A 15,854-nucleotide genomic window follows, 5' to 3' on the forward strand; every position below is an offset into this window, starting at 1 on the left:
AAGGATACAAGCCACTTTAAAATAACTATTTTCAACTCTTAATTACAAAGTTTATATGTTGTGCTCTTCAAATTTGCCTAACATTGTTTCACCCTTTCCTGTCTAGTTCTCCACAGATTTGATTCTTTAAAACCCATTTAATAATGAAAATATGCAACCAAAAAAATCATTCGTCAACTTCTACTAGTTCCAAATTTGTCAGTTCATTGTCCAATTCTGCAGAGCTATACTAGCAGAATAAATGGCCTTTCCTCCTGCACTGACCGGACTCTCCTGAAATTAAGAGTGTTATAAAACATACCTGCCACTTCAAGATAGAATGCAAACAGTACTCCACATTTTTGGATTAGAAATATTTTAGTTCCTGCACAATGTTAAGAAGCTACAACTTTATATCTATATAAACTCTTTCTAATCTCCTGATGGTGGTGGTGGTGGTGATGGGGGAAAGTTATGCCACCTTCATATGAGGACAGTCGAAGTAGCCAAGGGTTTACTTAATCGGTCTGTACAAGCCACAACTGTGCCCTCTTGTGGGGTCCATAATCAAGGCCATTAAGTCCCCCTATTTTAAAAGTTAAATCTAGCTCTTTCGTATGCAATCCAAATGGATTTATCAAATTTGAACTAACACAAAGACAACATTTCATAACTGATACTATAGCTTTAAAACTTACCAAACGATCAGTTAGTAGCTCCACAGAACATTACCAAATTGCAGTGCCAACTTAAGAACGTCTCTGACAATTACCACAAAATGTGCTAGTACTTATTAAAAAGAAGCCCCTACATGCTCTAATGCTCCAAATATGAAAAACAATTTCCATGAAGATAACCAATGTTGGTGAAGGCAGATCCGAGATTCACTGTACTGGAGTCTAAATTTGATCCTTTAAAAAAAAACATTTCCAAGTATAGAGATGCTGTTTTAAAACGAATTTTACAGTAATTGTCAAACAGGAAGAGTCAGTGAAGAAGGGGATTCCAATATTTGGTCCTTAACTTAATTACAGTGAAACAGGATTATTTTAAACAAACGCCAGCAGGTTAACTAACCTTGCAACGCCGAATATTTGGTGATTATCATGAATTAGGGGTGGGGGGCGCTGACCGTGCAGAGGTATAACCTCTTGTGGTTTCGGTTTCTGTGCTCCTCGCTGCCTCTTAGCTAGGCCTGTTTCCAATGATGTATCTAATAAAAGCGCAGCCATAACAAAACCTTATTTTATTCAGCTACAGCCAGGCTACTCTTTCACCGCCCGACCGCTCTGCTCATCCATCTCAATTTGCTAAGAGTTTAAAAAGAAATAATAATTTATACCACCAGGGACTGAGCGCATCTAAAAAATGTTTTTTTTAAAGATATGTGGGTCAAAATAGCCAGGCAACAGTAAAAGCCATATTCTCTCTCTGCTCAGCCTGTTAAATCGCTACAATCAACTTACATTTCATATAGCTGGCTTCCAGTTCGCAATCATTCCATTGTCCCTGAACTCCATTAAGGGAAATTTGTCAAGACATAATTTTTTTCCAAAAAAAAATACAACTACAGTAAGATCCCAGGAGCCCGCAAGCCTTGGTGAAAGGGACCTGAGGAGTCCCGCCCGCATCTGCCCCGATTGGCTCAAGGCACAGAACACCTCTTCGACTGGCTATTACACCTGTCAATCTGCAGCTTGTGAAGGCTGCAGCATGTGCCTGTTTCATTTTCATTAAAACGGGAAAAAATTAAAAGACAATTGACATAAATTACCTAAAAAAAGGTACACAATTAGCTCCAGTAACATCTATTACTGTGATAGAAATGTACAGAATTAGCTCCAATAATAAGCATCAATTACTGTGATTTATTTTCAGCTCCTTACAACCCCACTCCCCTTCAGGCAAGCAATGAGATTACCGACACTTTGCCCCCATTCCTAAGGTTATTGATTTTATTTTATTGAAGAACCAAAGCATTGTAGGAAGCCTGCATTACCAGCACACGCCTTGTATAGGATAGTTCCTCGCCACTCCAGATTATAAATCTCGTTGCCAGTTCAAGTCGAACAAGACTCAATGGAACCTTTTCCTTTATTGCATAATTCTATATTTAGATATTATACATTCTACTTCAAAAACATTTGGGAAGTCAAATGTAAAGCAAATTCCCCATTTTTGAATTATTAAAAAAAAAATTAAAACACTGACTTTATGGTTTGATGTACCAAATTCCAAAATAAAATTAAAAGGGGCAGGAAATAGTTTGGGCAATTATTCTTGATTTTTTTCTAAGCTAGGAATATGGATACCCAGGGTATAAATCTCCTATCAATTTCATGTCAAATGCATTTCTTGAACTAATGCGAGAGCAGGAAACGCGAATGCCATGAACAGTGCTTGGACTGCAGTGTAGGTTACCAAGATTCAATTTAGCAACTCTATTTTATAGAAAGCTGCGTAAGTGTTCAGTGCTGATCCTGCTATAAGTGCTATTCACCTTGGTACTGCTAGTTTATAGTGCTTCAGAAGTCTGTCCCATGTTCAGTACAAACTCCTTTGTTACTGCATTGAAAAAAATGCACAAAAGATTCAGAGAGCATTTAGAAAGAGATTACATTCAGACTTTTTCTTTGCTGGACCAGAGTAGTACTGCTGTAAATAAAAATAGAAAATGCTAGAAATACTCAGCAAGTCAGATGACATCAGTGGAGAGAGAAACAGAGTTAACGTTTCAGGTCGGTGACCTTTCTACAGAACTTAGTGTTCCCAGCATTTTCCGTTTTTATTTTAGATTTCCAGCATCCGCAGTATTTTGCTTTTGTTTTGGTACTGCTGTAAAGTTTGCTCGTTTTAAACAAAAAGTCGTATTTTCAGTAGCGAAGGAGCTCTCCCTTTTGTTCCCCAACTTCCCCCACCATGTTGTCTTTTCGAATTGTTACTGTTCTATGCTAGTGCTCACCCAGATACTAAAAGTACTAGCACCAACACAAAACCCTACTCAACTTTCGAATTGCTAGGACTGTGTTCCAGCTCGTCATCCAACTCCTGGGGCTCTGGACTGAGGAGTTTCAGCTTTTTCTTTGGTGGGTTTTTCAAAGTACCCAGCCTCTCTTTCACTTTGTACTCCAGGGTGCTGTGAGGGATTCCGTAGGTACTCTGCGCTTTCGAGACACTCATCTTTCCATTCATCACCACAGTGATAGCTTCTTCAAGGATCTCATTGTTGTACTGTCGGTAGCGTCCTCGCTTTTTTCTAGGCTGCTTTGAGTCGCCTTCTTGGTCAGAAGTGGCCCGCTGCTTGCTAGAGGTTGGCTGGTCCACATCTGAGCCCCAGGAATCATGTCCTCCATCAACCAAGCTCACCACCCCTTTCCTGTGCCACAAATTCTGCTTTGGAAGGATCACTCTGAGTTTCCTGTGAAGTGCGCTTTCAATCTGTGAATTCATGAGCAATGGGCTATAGGTATAATGATTTGTGGCATTGGTTTCGCAAGAGAGATCCATTCCCCGAACCTGTGGTATCTTCAAATCCACTGAAGCTGAATGGCCTTGGTCTTTCTTCCCATCATGTTTTGTCTGAACCGATCCTCTCTGAAATGTAACCTGATGGAAAGGAAGTTCCTTGGTATCTGCAGATGCATCCTTTCCCCTGAATTTTACATGTTCCAAATTGAATTCATAATGTGGTTTGGCCCAGGGTGCCTCTCTGGCTAGTATTAAGTGTTGTCCACGGTGCTGAGATGCTGGTCCTAAATTGGATGTAGTAGATGCCTCATTCCTGCTTACTGGTTCCTCACCCTTTTGGGTTGATCGAGTCACCGGTATTTTGAGAACAACAGAAGATCCATAACTGTCCTGCGTCACTGTCTGAATGCTTCTTAGCGACTTTGGAAGTGCCCCTTCAATACTTTGCGATTCGCAGTCCAATTGTTGTTGGCCAGCTCTCCCAGGACGCCTAGGATTGGATGGAAGGAAACTCAGGTGAGCAGGACTTGCACAGGCAGGAAGGGATGGATGGGGTCACTCCTTTATTAGAAGACCTTGCTTGGGTAACATCACTTTATGAATCTATAGAATTTAACCACTCAGCTTCTGCATCAATTTTAATTTTATTTTGTTTGAATAATTATTTATAAAATGGTTAGAAAATATTCACCAACAGTCTGAAATAGCTCAAACTGAGGCATTGGAATCAAAGCTCCCCCAAAATACAAAAATTATTCAGCAGTAAGGGCAGTCATTTTGTTTTTAAAAAGGGTGCACAAATTTCTGTTGAAATGACTCGCGCAAATAATCTACAAACAGTAGCTTTATTGCACACTACAACTTAACATATATTGTCACTCTACAAATACAACATTGATTTTAGTGTAACAAATGTGACGTTACCGCTAAACAAGTAATAAAAGAGTCAGCCAAATGATGCAAGATTAAACATTTAATGCCATAATAATAAAATAGCACATTAAACCTTTGTGCAAGCCACACTTTCACCAAAACATAGGAATGACCTTCTAATAAATATATCTTAAAAAACAATATATTTATTAAAGTCTCTGATGAAGCCAAAATAGGAAAGTTCCCAATAATTTTGCAGTGCTTGCCAGCGTGACTTCAACACAGATTACGCCCTTCATGTGCATTACACTTGTTTCCTGCTCATCTTGCCCTTTTTTCTGCCCTCACTCACTCCTGAAGCCACTGACTCATGCTAGGGTACAGTTCCACAGGTGCCAAGTGCCCTCTGGTACTTCGCCCAGGCGGCCATATTTGAGCCTAGGGAGTGAGTGTTGACAGGCTATTTGATCACAGATCCATGAAAAGGAAAAATTTGCAGGGCTATGGGGAAAGAGCAGGGGAGTAGGACTAATTGGAGAGCTCCTTCAAACAGCCGGCACAGGTATGATGGGTTGAAAGGCCGCCTTCTGGGCTGTGTGATTCTATGATCACAGTTCAGCTCATTCTTGTTCTCATCCACACAGATGCACTTTCCAGTGAGGGTCACTGGATAGCTAACAGGAGTGGGAACCCTCCAAGCCAAGGGTGCAAAAGCCAATTGTAGCACCTTTACTGCCATCCCAGCAGAGATCAGATTAATCAGCACAGAGCAGGAATTAACCTAGGACCTCACTGGTCCATGTGGCCCAGCTGTTTACTGCTTTAACCAATTGAGCCATTTAGGAATCTCATATTACTGCTTTCATACTCACTACATTCATAGAATGATACAGCATAGAAGACGACCATTCTGTCCATCGTGCCTGTGCTTAAGCTAGCCAATTAATCCCATTTCCCTGCTCTTTCCCCATTGCCTTGCAAACTTTTCCCCTTCAAGTATTTATCCAATTCCCTTTTGAAAGTTACTATTGAATCTGCTTCCACCGCCCTTTCAGGCAGCGCATTCTAGATCATAACTTGCTGCATAAACAAATTTCTTCTCATCTCACCCTCTGGTTCTTTTGCCAATTACCTTAAATCTGTGTCCTCTGGTTACCGACCCTCCTGCCACTGAAAACAGTTTCTCCTTATTTACTCTATCAAAGCCCTTCATGATTTTGAACACCTCGATCAAATCTAAATGCAACATTTCAAATTGCTGATCATTAACCAATAATTTTCACTTACCCGATCTGATTTGCACATTACATCAATTCCACTGTATAATTTGATACTTTTACCCTTTTGAGAATTTGGGAATCTTTGCATCATAGGCACAGAACTTCTTCTGGGTAGCATCGTTAATAATAAATACTAAGCTATCATTTGCACACATTCAAGTTTTAATATTCTACAACTATAATTAATCTTTAACAGGGGTGCCCTTCTTACCAGGTGTGTACTCAAATCAGACTCTAGGATACATGCAGATTTGATAGCAACAAGTCAGATTTGTGGGAAGAAAAGTATCAAAATATTACTTTAGTGTGGCCCTTGCAGTTGTAGATATATAGTGGGGGTGGGGAAGAGAAAAGAAAATGATCCTCATTAGACCCTACATGGGTTAGATACATGATGAAGATCACTCTACTTTGTAACATCTGCAAGAAAGCAGCCCAGTATGAGATTGCTCACACCAGATATCTGTAGCCCCTCGAGTGCCAATCTGTGCTGAATTGTAGGTCGTCTTGCTCGAAAGGTCAGCAAGAGAAATTTCACTTTGGCTCCTCATAGCTGGTAGAGAATAATGCCTCATGAGTTCAGGCTTGATCCAGTTCAGTGAGATTAGGTAGTGAGCTAACTCACTGCATTATCCACTGCCTTCACTTTCAGTTCTAAAAACAGTTAGTAAGGAGTATTACACTTCACCATTCAGTATTTGTTACATTAATAGACAAAAACAACAAAAAAATGCACAGCAAAATCTAACAGTCTGTTAATAAGATACTCGTTACTTACTGTGGCCTCTAGTTTAACATTTCATTTTGATTATTTAATAACCTCCAAAAACACATCCTTTCCTGCGGATGAGAACAATCTTAGTTGATTCACCCAGTGCGACCTAAATTTTCCCTGCCAAAGCATCCAATTGGTTCTTAAATAATTCCAGAGCTTTCACCTCACTGCTTGCTTGAAAGCACAACTTCCTGGCATCTACCCGAGTAATTTAATTTAAGGTGATTTTCTGGAGTACCCTTTTTCATACCACTTAATATCTTATATACTTCTAGAAGGTCGGACAGCTCTTTTCAAGACTGAGCAGCCCAAGTTCCTCAAATGTTTCCTGATAACTCGGACCTCTAACACTAGGGAACAGTCTGGTGGCTCTTCTCATTGTCCCCGAAGCGTGGATGGCTTGGTGACCAGAAATGTCACAAGATATGATCTTGCCAGAGCATTATACAGCTTTCAACATGCATTTCTCTGACTTGTTTTGGCTATATAATTCAACATTCTGCTGGTTTTAAATTACAATCCTACATTTTCTATCCAGACTAGTGCCACAACTAATGAGAAAAGGAATGTCGCCTAGATTAGGCAGGTAGCAAAGATAGTTGTGTTCTGTAAGTGTTATATGGTTGCTGTGGTGAAAGATACCGTAGAATAAACTCAAATTCTTGGTACTGTATAGGAAGGATTTCTGGCAATTGAACAGAACTACTCCCATTCACTTGACACAATTCAACCTTCATTACATCGCAATCAGGGCGCCATTGTAAATTAGGTTTGACTCGGTTAGGGGAGTGAGCAATTGTTTGCTGCTGAGCATTGTTAATGAAAGTAATGAGATCTATTTGGGCCAAAACATAAAACAGTGATGTTGAAATGCAACATTACATCACTTGTGTGTGGTATCAAAAAACAAAAATAATAACCAGCTCTTCCTCCCCAAAATAAAAAAACTAAAGTATGTTTTCATGAAAATTGTCCTATGAAATTAAATTCAGTTTAGGAATTCTATGACTATTACCTACAGTTCCCAAACACATATACACAAACCTAACATCATAACACATTACACTCACACAGATCTACCACTATAAAACTCTAGAATTTATGTACATTTTTTGCTGCAATTTTGTATTATAAGATTAACTTATTACACCAATTGTGCAACATAAAAACAGTCTGAATAACAATGGGTCCAAGTAAATAAACCAACAGAAAAACAGAATTTAGATATACTCACCCCCAAAATAATTTCAAACAGACAGTAAAAAATTAGAAACAGCCCATCTATTAAAAATTGCAGGGAAACTACATTTTGCTCCCATCCAAATCTGGGTGGGGTATTAAAAAAAAAACCTGTGCGCACATGTGAAATAGTCATAACAAACCAAATCATATACCAAGCAACTGTTTATATTCACGTGTACATGACCAATGCCTATTTACTGTGCTCTGGCTGTTCCACCAATTTTTCTCTAGTCCAAAATTAGAACTGGGGCAGGTGTATCGATACAGAAATGTGGGCAGTCAGACCTCACACAAGGGAAACGGCTGCATTCTGCTTGTGTCCAATCGTGCAAACGCATGTCATTTTTATAAATCCAGCAATGGAAAATAAAACTTGCCTTTATTTCTCTGTATTATTTGGCAGCCACCCTGAAAATAACCTATTATATTTAAAACCACTCTACCTAAATTAGGGTAGTCGTTGTATATGCCTGATGGAGCAAGTTCCACTCCAGAATAAGGGCAGTTATTGCCCCTGACTTTAAATACTCCTGAAGTCTTGGAATGAAAAGTATCAATTAGCGTCTTCGAATGGAAACTGGATTGCTACAAATTCTAACTCTGTTCCCTTTATACTGTATTTTTCTCATCTCCTTTCCTGAAGGTGTCGACTCAGGCACTGGTAGCCATTAGATGTTTCTCTCAAGTGACCTTTTTTTTCCCCATACAAGTCTCGCTAGTGAGTGTCAGCAGGTTCTTCAACCACAGGGATCATTATAGCCAAGCCCAATCCTGTCCTCATCCAAGCACCTCCCAGCTGGGGTCACTGGACAGTCATCAGGAATGGGAACTTCTGGCTTATTTTCCTCTCCCTAACTCAAGAGATGTCAATCGTACAGCCAGTGGGCCGAATCCAGCCTGCGGAGCATTTTGATCTGGCCTGCAGACTGAGACACCTTGCATACGAATCTGCCAGATGATCATCCCCTTCCCCCATCCCAAATCCTAGCCACAATCTGTAACAGCCACACACCCACGGTGAACCCGGGTAATAATTTGTGACTTCTCAAGCCTTCGATGATAGTTGTTTTGTTGTTGCAGAACATTTTTATTGACAGTGGAATTAACCAACCAATGAGCAGCTTGTGGTGCTGTAGTACTAGCAGAGAGTCAGCGGCAGATGGATGAGCCTGCCCAATCGATGCTACAGAGAGGCAGTCCTCGGTTATGAGGGGTCCCTGGGTCCCATGCAGTGGACGAGTTGGTAAAGGTTCTGGTGATGCGATGAACCCGTCGCTGAGGCAGGTGCACCATGCTGCCTGGCATTGTTAGCACTAGAGCAGTAAAATAAAGACCCTGCTTTTCCTTACAGAGGACTCTTGTTAGGGGAAATCCTGTGCTGTTGGCCCTTTAGTTGGGTGAATTGCCTATTTCCCCAGGCCCACCATATAAAATGAATTTGACAACCCTGCCCTAACTGAAGTTTGACACCAATTGAACTATGTAGTCTGCAGCTCTGGCTTTGATTAGCCAAGAGGAAATAGTAACAGAGCCCACCCCTCAGGATCGGGTAGAACGCCGGTTTTACACAACGTCTGGTTTTACTCTCCATTGAAGTCAACGGAGACCAATATTGGGCAGGGTGTAAAACCGGCATTCCACCCGATCCCATGGGTTCCCCGCCCAGAAAACTAGGTTAAAATTACCCTTCAAGAACCAAGTTTGAAATCTGTTTGAGGTTCAGTTACTCTATGGTTTTACTAACTGAGGTATTGGGAGAACTCAGCCTTCCTTCTCTCTTTCAGGGCACAGTCCATTCAATCACACGGTAGAACTCTGATATTAATCTTGGATGGTGGAGGACAGTGCATCAGAGACCTAGTTTACTATGAATAGAAAGTTATAAATATTCCTGAGGTTAATGCAGAAAGTTGTGTAACAAAAGTAAAAACTTAAGGTGTAGAACACACTAAAATGGCTCCAAACATTTTGTAGGCCAGACAGAGCTTGCAAGGACCAAACAAATTAGGTTTCTATTGCTGTTCGAATAACAAATTCATATTTACGGGAACAGCCAATGGTGGGAGAATGTAAAATTGCCTTGAATGCTACATGGTCTCTAAATTAACAACGGTCCACTGGATTGAGGCCAGTAAATTTAGAAACAGTTGAATGACAGCTGAAGTGTAACTTGCCTGAGGGACCAGTGAAGCCATTCCAATAAGCTACATGCACTGCTTGCTGCTCAGATTCTCGCGCAGGCTTTTAACAAATTTGCATCTGATGGCTGCCCACATATATAGAAGATAAGTTAGCGCTTTCGGAACGTCAGCAAGCCAGTTACTGATATCAGTACTCAACCTGTAGGTCATTGTTTTGACCCTCATTTCTGTCCCATGATTTCACTGAAGGACACCAGCAGTAAAAACCTGGTACATAAGCATGACATCAGTACTGTACATGGTTTTAGTAGAATTCCAATGAATTTGAATGTTTTCATACACTAACATCTGGGACCAGTACACTGACAATAACAGAAAGAACTTTCTATCCCTGCAATACTATTGTTTATTGCTTCCATATACTGGCATACAGGCACCATCACCACAACATCATTATTCAACAAACTAGCTAACCTAGCAGCAAATGTGAAGTGGTGAATTTTAATATTTGAATTGCCATAAACATTTGTAATATTGTATCCAAATCCCAGAACAATCTACTAATGGTTTGGAAGAAAATTATATAGGGGAGAGGAAGTTTACAGATAGTTAAGCTGTTACAGGGCATATCTAGATTGCTAGTAGCAATGCTATTACTAGATTTACTTAGCATATATGCTATGGTGGAGGGAGGAAATCACACTTAATCCAAAATGCTTTAAATATTTTCCAGTATGTTTTGTGTCAAATACTCTAAATTAAAACAAATTGTTCCCACCACAATCACTAGCACCACCATATTTCATCCTAGTGTTATACAGCTCAATGCTCTCTCCATATGCTACCCAAATTCAGGAGATTAGATCTGTTAAAGGTGTTTTTCACAGCTCACGTAGACTTACAAAAATTCTTATATGTCCATCACTAGGCTTCATTAAAACCCTAATGACAACATTGAATACATTCTGACACGTCAATATAGAAAGCCCAGGAAACCGCTCACTTTTTCTCCCGGACTGCATTAAGCAAAATCATAATAATTAATCAGAACAAAACTGAAAAAAAGATAAATGCAATCAAAAAACCCTTATGACTTGCACTAATACAATTGAGCTGCTTTTAGATTGCAGTTTTTCACATTTCCATTTCAGATCTTCTATATCAGTGAACATCTCTGGGCATTTATACTGTTAAATTAATTTTCCATACTTCGACAGTAGACTCATACACCTAGCTTTATCTGAGCCTGTGGGGGTCATTTTAGCCAAACTCGCCTGGCGGGAGACCCATAGGATTGGGTAGAATGCCGACTTTACTCTGTTGACTACAATGCAGAGCAAAATCGAGTGAAGTGTAAAGCCCGCATTCGACCGATCCAGTCAGTTCCCCAATGGACAGCTTTGGTTAAAATTGCCCCCTATGAGTCTGCTGTGTTACGGAAGACAGAATGAACACTGGGACTTGGCTCACACATGGTGTGCTCGCAGAATTCAAATTCAAATAGAAAAGCAATTTATAACTTCCATGATGAACAACAAGATGAGCAAAGTCCGGAACCTGGAAGCTGTGTAGACGAGTTTGGGGAAGTCCCTTACTGTTAACCCTGCCCTTGTTGTAACAGTGTAAGTTTTGGGCAAAGCTGTAGCATATTAAAACAATGACTTCATAGGACCAAAATTATAAATGCACAGTGCCACCTGGAATGCACAATCCTTTCAGAAAATGGGCACACAATGTGTGTGACACCAAATTGTCTTCAAAAGTCTTGCAAATTAAATTATGTTTTGGGAATTTGACACAAGAAAGCTTCAGAAACTATTTTTTAAAGGCGATAGTATAGGATTTAAAAAACAGAATTTTTACTTTTGAAAAGAAACTTTCCCAAATTATATTTCCTACCTAATTTGATCATGGAGGAGCTAAAAGTCTGCGCTTTACTGCATTTGTGTTTCACAAAATAATTGCATTTGCTCAGTTTCATAATGCAATGTTATACAGGTATGGGTACAAATGGTCACACTGGACAATTGTCCTGACCCTCAGTGATTGCATAAAGTTCGACATCAGCACCTAACTGTGGTGCTTTATTATTGAAATACTAGGTTTAAGATCAAATTAATTCACAAAAAAACTGAATAAAAATACTTCTCAGCAAATCTATGTCTGTAGACATCACACACATGTTTTAATACTATATGTTTCTGCCTGGGGCACTGAAACTTTGATAAGATAATCAAAAAAGAACTGCTTCCTTGTATCAAAAAAACAAGGTGGTAACTCTAATAAATAAGTATTCTATTATAGCAATATAACTAATACTTGCACTAATATACTGCCTTTCAAGTCAACAAGCCTCAAAGCACCTTCCAGAATATTTTTATGTAGGCAAATGCAGCAAAGATTCTGTGCTAGCAACAACCCACAAGAAGCAGCAAGATGAATGATCAGAATAATTCTTTTTTTGATGGTATTTCTTTTTGGAGAAATCTTGGCCAGGACATTTGTAGAACTCCTTTAAATACTCTTCTTCAAATACTCCTGCGAGAGCTTTTAATAGCCACCTTCACAGGTTGACTGGACCTCGGATTAGTGTCTCATCTAAAGGATGTTATTAACTCTAAGTACTTACCTACAAGTCATCACCATAGGCAAGATTGATTCAAAAAAATAACATTTTAATGAAAACGTTTTTTTAAAGTTGTTACAGCGCTGTTCTATGGAGCCAATCTGTCCATTCCATTCAGCAATCAAGTGGGAACAGTCTGACTGAAGGCTGCTTTTAAAAATATATATCATCCCCACTGAATATTTCCTGTCTGTTAGTAAATACTAAGCAGAGAAAACAGCAAGCAGCCACAATCAGTCCGAAGATATAGATCCAGAATAAGGGAACTGTGACTGGCATCATCATGGCATCCACAGCACCCTTAACTTTGGAACCCTGTAAATGTAGGCACCTTTTCAAAAAAGAAAGTTCTTTTAAAGGTTAACACCAAACATGTAGCATCTGGAAACTAAGTGCTGTTTCTAAATGCTGCAAATAGGATATTATACAATCACCATGGAAATACACGGGAAGCAATAGTGGCTTGGAGTCATTTATGAATAAAATCGGCTTTACAAATAACTGTTCCTTTCCAGTGTAGTGTTCATGAACCTCTGAAATATGGAACTGCAATAATTTACAAAGTACCATTCCTATAAGAGGCAATGTACTCTGCAAGAAAACATGACTTCCTGAAATCAAAAGATTAATGCTTCAAAATCTCTCATTTTAGCAGCAGGCATGGGCTTTGTTGGTTTACTTAACCTCAGATCACAAGCAAGCTGTTCAATGTTTGACTACAGGGTTATTTTAATGGAGCCCAGAGGAGCACTTGTGCTCACAAAACTAAATAAAGAACTTACACTTTGGGTTCCTATTCAGCTGGACTTCCAGTGAACAATGCACACTCTGCCCAGTCGAGTCCTAAAATGACACTTGTGGTCCTATGTGCGTCGTAGGGCCTGGATTTGCATATTAAAATGGCCTACGGCTGCACTCAGGCAGGTGCTCTGGTTGGAGGCATTCCTGGAGGTTTGATCACATGGCATCTGCAACTGTTACTGCATCTCTCTCCATATCTCCTTGGACTCTGGTTGTGTGTGAAGGTGACAACCCTGAACTGGGAGCCTCAGTCAGAGCTGATTTGTATTTGGACTTCACACATTGAAACCGGCTGGCATGGACCAACATGAACCAAACCGAGAGATCGCACAAAGTGCAGGGGGCTCAGTGTTTGGGGCACTTCTCACAGGGTACGTCTTCCTGAACTCAGCTCAGCACCAACGTTTCTAAACTACTCTCTGGGCTCCGACTCAATGAAAGAGTTTCCATAGAATGATAGAAATTACAGCACGAGGCAGCCATTCGGCCCCGGTGCCTGTGCTAGTGCTCTCTCCTGTAACTCCATTCCCCCCATGATGCTCCTCTCTCAGCGCCGCTCCCACTCGCCAAGTTGCTGCTGCTGCTCCCAGTTCTGCAGGAAATGCTGGTCCCCACGGCCACCCCATTCCAGAGTCTCCCTCCCGACCCCTTCCCCCGATCCCTATTCCCCAGTCCCCCTCGCTGACCCAATCCTCCCGACCCCTCACCCTCGATCCCTATTCCCCAGTCTCCCGACCCCTCACCCTTGATCCCTATTCCCCATCCTCCCGACCCCTCACCCTCGATCCCTATTCCCCAGTCTCCCGACCCCTCACCCTTGATCCCTATTCCCCATCCTCCCGACCCCTCACCCTCGATCCCTATTCCCGTCTCCCGACCCCTCACCCTTGATCCCTATTCCCCATCCTCCCGACCCCTCACCCTCGATCCCTGTTCCCCAGTCTCCCTCCCTTCCCCCGATCCCTATTCCCCAGTCTCCCTCCCTTCCCCCGATCCCTATTCCCCAGTCTCCCTCCCTTCCCCCAATCCTCCTGACCCCTCACCCCCGATCCCTATTCCCCAGTCTCCCTCCCTTCCCCCGATCCCTATTCCCTCGTCTCCCTCCCTTCCCCCGATCCCTATTCCCCAGTCTCCCTCCCTTCCCCCGATCCCTATTCCCCAGTCTCCCTCCCTTCCCCCGATCCCTATTCCCCAGTCTCCCTCCCTTCCCCCGATCCCTATTCCCTCGTCTCCCTCCCTTCCCCCAATCCCTATTCCCTCGTCTCCCTCCCTTCCCCCGATCCCTATTCCCCAGTCTCCCTCCCTTCCCCCGATCCCTATTCCCCAGTCTCCCTCCCTTCCCCCGATCCCTATTCCCTCGTCTCCCTCCCTTCCCCCAATCCCTATTCCCTCGTCTCCCTCCCTTCCCCCGATCCCTATTCCCCAGTCTCCCTCCCTTCCCCCGATCCCTATTCCCCAGTCTCCCTCCCTTCCCCCGATCCCTATTCCCCAGTCTCCCTCCCTTCCCCCGATCCCTATTCCCCAGTCTCCCTCCCTTCCCCCGATCCCTATTCCCCAGTCTCCCTCCCTTCCCCCGATCCCTATTCCCCAGTCTCCCTCTCCCCCAATCCTCCCGACCCCTCACCCCCGATCCCTATTCCCCAGTCTCCCTCCCTTCCCCCGATCCCTATTCCCCAGTCTCCCTCTCCCCCAATCCTCCCGACCCCTCACCCCCGATCCCTATTCCCCAGTCTCCCTCCCTTCCCCCAAATCTCCTGACCCCCGATCCCTATTCCCCAGTCTCCCTCTCCCCCAATCCTCCTGACCCCTCACCCCTGATCCCTATTCCCCAATCTCCCTCTCTCCCCCCATCCTCACCCCCGATCCCTATTCCCCAATCCTCCCGACCACTCACCCCCGATCCCCAATCTCCCTCTCTCCCCAATCCTCTCGACCCCTCACCCCCGATCCCTATTCCCTAGTCTCCCTCGCTCCCCCAATCCTTATTCCTGTCTCCCCCTCTCCACCTGACCCCATCCTCATTCCTCTCACCCCTGACTCCCAATTATTCCCAATCTTCTGCATTGCTCACAGTAGTGTCCAGGGTATTAATCTTTAATTCCTCAGGACATTCCTGGAGAGTTGGCAACCCTGGTCACTCATGGTTAGTCTCGCAAACTGAGGCATTTCAAAAGGTCTAGGGAGCACTGAGGCACGATTTTATCCCTAGTTGTGTGCTCCCAGCATCTTCTGTTGTTCATTCAATACAGTGGAGTGGTGTTCAGAGGGTTTTCTATATCATTTTACATACTACTGAAATCACATAATTGTTTGTGCTTTCAAAAGTCTTTTCAATACATTCCATAGAAGCTACATTCTTTGTTTATTCCAAGTCTACTGTACATTAAGAAACCTGCATGGTTATGTACAGTTATATAATTGCATATTACAAAGTTCAGCACCAGGAATGTTACAGAAAAGAATGCATTACATTGGGATGGGAAGTCTTGAGTAATGAGAACTGCAGAAGATGCTCTGCAGAGATAACATTATGTATAGACACGACTAACAATATCATCAAGCAAACAGGGCTGATAAAATACACACAAAAGATGGGAAGTTATCTAAAATAATAATTGACTTCTGCAAAAACAGAAGGGAAGTAAAAAGATTTTATTTCACTAATATTA

The 15,854-nt window shown here is 42.1% G+C and overlaps 1 protein-coding gene across 5 annotated transcripts in view; it reads right to left on the minus strand.

Moving 5' to 3' along the window:
• Positions 1-15,854, minus strand: part of LOC147113307 (uncharacterized) — an 88,286-nt gene that overhangs the window by 39,068 nt on the left and 33,364 nt on the right. The window contains exon 1 of one of the 5 annotated variants that reach the window (XM_085994228.1): positions 1,446-2,941. The exons of the other annotated variants lie outside the window; for them this stretch is intronic. The gene's annotated coding sequence lies outside the window, so the exon portion shown is untranslated. Of the gene's footprint in view, positions 1-1,445; positions 2,942-15,854 lie in introns of those variants that run through there. 5 annotated transcript variants of the gene reach the window in all.

Source organism: Somniosus microcephalus, chromosome 8, assembly GCF_052327205.1.
Source record: "Somniosus microcephalus isolate GS21.2 chromosome 8, FLI_Smic_1.0, whole genome shotgun sequence".
Taxonomy (NCBI): Eukaryota; Metazoa; Chordata; class Chondrichthyes; order Squaliformes; family Somniosidae; genus Somniosus; species Somniosus microcephalus.